Below are 7,468 nucleotides of genomic sequence, written 5' to 3'. Positions count from 1 at the left end.
CCCCCCGCCCACACACACACACATTAAAAATGCTTCTGATGCCAATGGTCACTGCGTTGTTCAAGCAAAGAGCCATTGTCAGCACTGGGGGCTAAGCACCCCTAAAGGTCAGATTCTAGAATCGCCCCAGCTGGTTCAAATGTAACACACCAGAGAATTCCACAATAGGAGGTAAAGAACATTTCTGTACATTGGCTGAGCACCTTTCACCATCTGAATTAACCTCAGTCTGATTTTGCTAATTGCACTCAAGTGCCAAATTAGCAGCAGTTTCATTATTACCCTTTAACTCAAAGTGTTAATCAAGATAAGAAACAGATTCTCCTCGTTGTTTCACCGAGCAGAAAGATGTGAGACCAATCTTTTATTTCTTCTCTCCATCTGATTATTGGCTACGCCTACTCACTCCGACTGACGTTTTCATGTGACTATCTTGAATCTGTTGTGCTCTCACTATATCTAAAAATATCTATCTCCCTTCCAGTTCTTTCAGTAACAAGCTCGAAAAGACCCAGTACGTTTTTGTATTGTGAATACAAAATGTATTGTGTTTGCATTAAATAAATGATTGTGAACCAGTAGGGTTTAGTAAATGTATCGCATGAATATTGGATCCAAAGCTTTTTAATGCCATCGTTCACTAGCAGGAGTTAATAAGAGTTTGTTTTCAAAACCAAGCACCGGTTCAATAAAAATCTTAGATGATTGTTATTATTTTTATACATGTCTAAGAACCAAAAGAAAAATTATAGCATTTTCCCATGACAACAATGTTGATTTTACAGATTAGGTAACTATAAGGACGAAAAGTTGAACTTTATGTCAAATAACCGGTTTCCATGCTTCTTCTTTCCTCAGTAAATAGTCCATACCGTGCCCTTCTTTTCCCTCATGGAGCTCAACACCTACCATGTTGACAGAATGAATCCCTCGCAATACCTCTTCTGTTTTTGCGCCCTCTACGGCCATGTTTACATTCATCAAGCTCAAAGACAAGGAAGCGGTTCAGTGTCCAGTACTAAAGGGTCTACGTGCACGCTCGATAAAAATGGGAGGAGAAGCTAGAAGAGATGAAGGAGGAGGGTGCTTTCCCACTTTTTTCTTTTTTTTTTTTTTACATTTCGGCGACTGGAACAACAGGTACAAGGTAGAGACGGAGAAAACAAACAGAAGGGAAATGAGGGGAGGCGCATCAGACGTTTTCACGTGCTTTATATTTTGATGTGGCGGCGGCAACTCAGGTTTCAGCCGCCCATCTCAAGATCAGATGCTGTTTTTCACGTTGGAACAAACACTTGACACACTCTTGTGACAGGCCACTAGCCATGCCCAGCATTCGTTAGTCATTACTCTCTCGGCACCATTCACATGTAAATGTTCGCACTGGTCTGCATTTTGCATGGAGTCCTGTGATTAATGACTCAGCAAAAGAAAATAAAGCATCAGTACATGCAATGTAAATATACAACAACTAAACAACATAAATAACACAATATCATTTGGTAACATTATTGTGGTGTTTAACACATGCACAGCCAGAATGCGGCTCCATCATGTTTGAATCAAAAGAAAACCAGAACCCGTCCTCATACATTAAACAAACACAAGCCAGCATTCCTCTGTGTCTGCCATTTTAGCTCCAGTCCAACCCCACGCCGACATGAGGGCATTAAAGCATTAGTGGCTAATGTTTTCAAAAGTGTACGGTATCTTGGAGGGATTCAGGAGGAGGGTGCTGCATATGAGTGTAATGGTGGATGAGATGGGCCCGCACATGGCAACCATTACACACACAGCCCCTCTAATCGTTGCCGACCTGCCTCCTCGCCTCCTCGCCTGCAGCCATCCCACCTCCAACTCAAGTGTGTGTATATGTGTGTGTATACATGTGTATACGAGTGTGTCAGGGGGCATCCCAGGTTCAGGAGGGCAGAATGTTCACACAGATGCATATTTTGCCACATTAGCACAGACACACATTGATGGTTTTACATGCTTTGAACGTTTGACACAAAACTTTCTTTCAATAAAAATATGTGAAATCACATATAAACAAACATCACATGGTTCCCTCACAACTTTCTCCTGTTCTTCCAACAAAATATTACATATGTTGAGCTAATTGTGCCAGTAAAAGTGAGGATAAAGTGATGAAATCAGGACGGTTTCACAATAAGATCTATAAAATACATTTTAAAATATAGTTAAAAAACTGTGGTTTTGTTATTTTTTGTATAAATAGTTATTGCATAAACTTAAAATTAATAAAAACGAGAAAGGAAAAAAAGCCAGTGCATATGTCTTAAATGCTTCAAAACTACTTCTAAAAACAAAGCTAAACTGAAAAAGTTGCTTGCATGATTCAGAGAGGTCTTACGCCAGAATCTGTTGTACTCTTGAATGTGGGCGCAAAACATATACAATTCCAGAGCGAATAAACAAAAACAATGTTGTCATGTGTATTACATGGCTGTGGACACGTCGAAACTGTGTGACTTGGGATGTGTGTAAATATTATGGGAGATTTGTTGTATATTTATGTCTTGGATCTTTGTATGTTTGTGTGTGGTTGCATCGATCTGTGCACATGTGCGTGTGCTGGACGTAGGCAGTGATGGACTGTGCACACCGAAAATGTATAAAGGTGCGTCACATGCTGCTCTGACACCTACATGTCTATGTCAATACATGCACACAAACTTGTGCACAATAAACATGCATGCAGTGCCTCAGGTGAGCATGTGTGTGATCTGAAGTGGGGGATAACTCTGTCGAAAGACCACACAGGAGACAGCTTTCAACTGAGTAAACACCACATCAAACAAACATTCTCTGTCTCACACACAGACACACATCCATAACACTGCGTACAATTCGCTTGCCTCCCTCCTGCGTAATTGAAAAAAGCTGCTGTCCATTAAAACTTGCTGACATCATTCGGCCAGCTAAATATGCAGGGAGCTAACGAGCTAGTGGGGCCCTTGATTAAGCTTCTAAACAGGTTCAAACTTCATCGGCGGCTCGCCGAGCAACAGAACACAGACCTGCAACACATTTTAAATTGAGCATCTCAAACAAACAATTCCAGGCAACAGCACTGGAAGCAAATATCTTCTCTGAAGAGGGCTGAGATCTTTCTTTCTGCACCCACTCTAAACTGCAACTACATCGAGTTTGAGGTTCCTTTCATCTGTTTGAACTTGTTCATATTTCAATTTGAATTTTATTCGTTTTGTAGTGAGCGATATGATTAATACAGTAGTCCCTCGCTACTTCACGGTTCGACTTTCATGGACTCGCTTTTTTGTGGTTTTTCAAAGTAAGACTGTGCACGACACACGACTGTCAACTTTAATATTACTCGTGTGATTGGGATGGTACTGGATAAAAACTTAACAACAAAAAAAATTCGGACTGGCGCTGCCATTTTGTAGTTTTCTTTCAATAAGCCTGTACAGCAACGCAGGTCAAAAGAACTACACTACCCAGAAGCCAACAGTGCTTCTGGAACTGCTTTCTGCCGAAATGGAAGGAGAGTTTTGCGACGCAAAGTCAGAGGTAATGATCGATCTATGAAGCTCACAGAACTGGCAGGAAAGTCGCAAATAATCCTGAAACTTCTTGAAGCTCAATTATCCATGCACACATAAACCTGGATGGGGCGATGGGCTTTGTTGCTGCAAGGTAGTTTTATATATAATATATATACATATATATATATATATATATATACTAAAATAAATATAGCATTCATACTTCACGGTTTTTAACCTATCACAGTGGTGTGTGGAACGTAGCCCCTGCGATAACCGAGGGACTGCTCTATGTCAAAAGCCTTACTGCAGTCTTCGTTTCATCTCTCTCCTTCATTCAACCTTTATTTAAACAGGTTAGTCCCATTGAGCCACGAGGACTCATTTACAAGAGAGACCTGATTTTTAACAGAGTGATGACAACAGTGGACAACAATTGACATTCACAAATGATGCATACAAATTTAAGTTTTTTTTGTTTTGTTTTTCTTTACAATTGAAAACAAAATGATAATTAAAAGGGTAATTACAAAGAAACGTAGCAAAAAAAAAACAACTGCTAAATTACGAGACGGTGAAGAAAACTAAAAACAGGAACATGTCTGCATTGGTTCTTGCCATGAACTTAACAGATGTTTGAAGCCATTTAGAGAGGTCGAGGTCGAGAGCTTCAGATCTTTTTGCAAGATATTCCAGGAAACAGGAGTGGAGTAGGAGAAGGCCCTTTTGCCTAGTTCAGTTCTCACTGAGGGAACACTGCAGGTAATAATGTCCTGAGAGCGCACACTGTAGCTGCACTCATGCAGAGACATGTAGGAGGAGATGTATGAAGGCAACAGACCAAGAAGTGATTTAAAGATGAAAATTTACCAGTGAGAGAGTCTGTGTGAAGTTAATGAGGACCAGTTAACCAGTGAATACAGGGTGCAATGGTGGATACGATAGTTATAGCCAGTTATGAATCTTAGCGCACCATGATAGACAGCATCCAACATCTGCAGAGTGCAAATAACACCATCTCCGGCTCAATGCTCCACTTTCTACTCAGACATAAGAAAAATGCACGGAGTTGGCCACAGCTCTCTGATTAAGTCTGCTTAACTTGGTTCTGAGACTTCCATTACATGCATGCATGCATGCACACAAGAAGAATAGACTCATACGCACACACTTACTGTGGCTTTCTCCTCTCTTTATTAACACCTGCTTCTTTTCCAATTAGCTCCGCAAATAGAGACAAATGGGCCAGAGGGGTCTGATTAATTCACTTCTGTCAAGGACTCTGCTGCACAATGCCATCAGGGCGCTCAGGCAGGCGTGGACTCATGCACATGCAGACACACACGTACACACTCACGCACAAGCCATAAGCTAGTCTGAGCACTTGGCCTCAACATACATTGGTGACAATGAGATTAAATTTGATAACAATGCATTTTGAAGCAAGGCATTTATGAGCATGAACCCGATGTGTAAATCTAGGCAACGGGAAGAAACAACGGTAAAAAGAAAAAAGAAGCATTTTATTCATTGACTTGTAAAGATCACCAGTGTATCGCAACCACTCCTCTTCCGGGGCAAATTCCTCTTATCTTGGCTCCAGTGAGTTTGTGAGTGTAAAATGAATCTGTGTATGCTTGTGTCTATGCATGTGTTTGTAGGCTGCGTGAATCCCATCATTAGTCTTGCTCACCTGTCCTCCCTTGTTTGTTTAAGCAGATCTTTGTGTTTGCTTGGTGCTGCATGTCCTCCAAAGAGACGGCTACAATGCAATCACTTAGAACTTCACCTGCTGTCTTAAGGCACACACCCCCCACCTCCAGAACCCACCCACACAAATAAAAATAAGCAAGCAGCACAAAAGGCAGGTCATGGCTTGTTAATCTGTGACTTTGACTTTGCAAAGCATCATATTGAAAAATATAAAAGACGTTGAATTTATTCTGTCGAATAGGCAACTAAACAATTTTTTATGTTTTCATAAGGTTCTTAAATGTATTAATTTTAATCTTCAGTCTCAGTAAACACTTTTAACATATAAGCTCACCAATCAAATTGGCATTATATGTTAAAAATAAGACCATATCAAAATAGGTTCCTCCTCTAAATAACAGCGAGTAAAGTTAAAAATCCATTCATTAATGCTTACATTTAAATTTAACAGCTTATTAGCATTGCTTTACACAGGTTATGTTTGTGTGTCTAAAAAGCACAAGAACACTTGATAAATCATCCCAGAGAAAGACTTTGACAATCTCACCTTTGAACTATGAATGATGAGGCCTGATCTTTTTTTTATAAAGATTAACACTGTTTACCCAGTGGGTGGAGGAGCAGTGCTGTGAATGGTGAAATGCCTTCAATTTTCAAAAAAGGCAGATACCTTTGCTTACCTCTGTCTTAAAATAGAAAAGGATGACATGGAGCTTCAACCACAAAACGAGATTAACTGGGTCTGACTCACATTTGGTTGTCTTGTCTTCACTAAGAATGTCACTGGGAAATTGGTGTCTAAAGAAGCCAGAGTTTACATCTGAAATGAAATGAGCTGCACTAGACTAGTGTAAACTTGTGATTTTATCATTTGCGATTAACCTGCTTAATGACTACCATGTTACCCTGATGATCTAAAACATGGCCTTGTTAATGAAGGCAAATAACTTGTTTAAGCCCCATCTGTTCACTGGTCAACCCAACAATCTTACCTTATTGAACAAGATCTCTTTCTTAATAGTTTTAAATAATAAACAGATTTAATTTGAGTAAAAGCAATGACCCTGAAGTGACCTTATTTAATTTTTTTTTTAAAAGTTTGGACTTGCCATAACTTTGTGTATTTAACAGCAAATCAGCCAATCGCAGTTGTCAGTGGTATTGAAATAGTATTAGCACAGCTGACCAGCAGTATATCCAAGCGCACACAGCAACTCAAACACAATGCTAACATTGCCTCAAATCTCTGCACAAAGGCAAGGCTACACATTAGTTCCACACCAAATAAATAGCTGCTGCTTCAGTTCATAAACTCTTGGTTCAGAGGTCGAGCTATGTCAAGTAGGACCCTCAATGAGACGCCGTGGGATGAAAGAGAGAGAGAGAAAAGGATTTAGATGAGGAGGTAAGTGGGGGTGACTATAGAATACCCCCAGCATCTCCTTCTCTTCAGTCCACCCGTTGAGTCTCAAATACCACTCTGCTGTTGGCTCTATTGTGTGCCTGTCTCAAAGAGCTTGTCTTCAATTAGGCTGATAAGAGGACAGGGGATGAGGACAGGGCAGAGTTAGGGGGCATTACCTGGGAGGCCTCTAATTGCTTTGATGCCATTGGGCCCTTGGTTGCTTTTGTCTTCTTTGCCCCCTGTGTTGATAACTAAATCTGAGTGTGCAATTTATCCTGTGGATGAGGCCAAATGCCAGTTTTACAGGCTGCCACGTTTACTTTTGTTGTTTTAACGACATCGTTTGGATCATGTAGGATAGACAGCAGGCAAACAGGTGGCTGACCGCCACTCATTACAATGCTGTATTGTTGATTTTTGTAACAAGATCAGTTTGGAGTCTCCTGCTGGTTAAGTTCAAGTTTGACTTTTTGGCTCCCAAAATACAGAATATATCAGCCCAGTGAAGAGTGTATTAATCCTCAGATAATATCCAATTCAATTCAAAAAATACTTTATTAATCCCAAAGGTTTGGCATACATTTATTATTTAAAATTAAAACTAAAATGCATTGAATGACAACTGAAATACCAAATATTGTCATTTTGTCACCAAATAATTTGCCCTACTAGTTTAGAAATCCTCTGACGATCTAAAAAGTGTTTTAATAATCAAACAGTTCACAAAGCCTGTAAGCTATAGAAAAATGTTGTTGGTTGCAGATAAATGGCCCAAATCTGATTTCATTGAATGTTTTATTGAGTCTACATTAAAAAA

The sequence above is a fragment of the Nematolebias whitei genome, chromosome 11 (genome assembly GCF_014905685.2).
Source record: "Nematolebias whitei isolate Nwh7 chromosome 11, NemWhi1, whole genome shotgun sequence".
NCBI classification, from domain to species: domain Eukaryota; kingdom Metazoa; phylum Chordata; class Actinopteri; order Cyprinodontiformes; family Rivulidae; genus Nematolebias; species Nematolebias whitei.
This window is presented reverse-complemented; position numbering follows the sequence as displayed.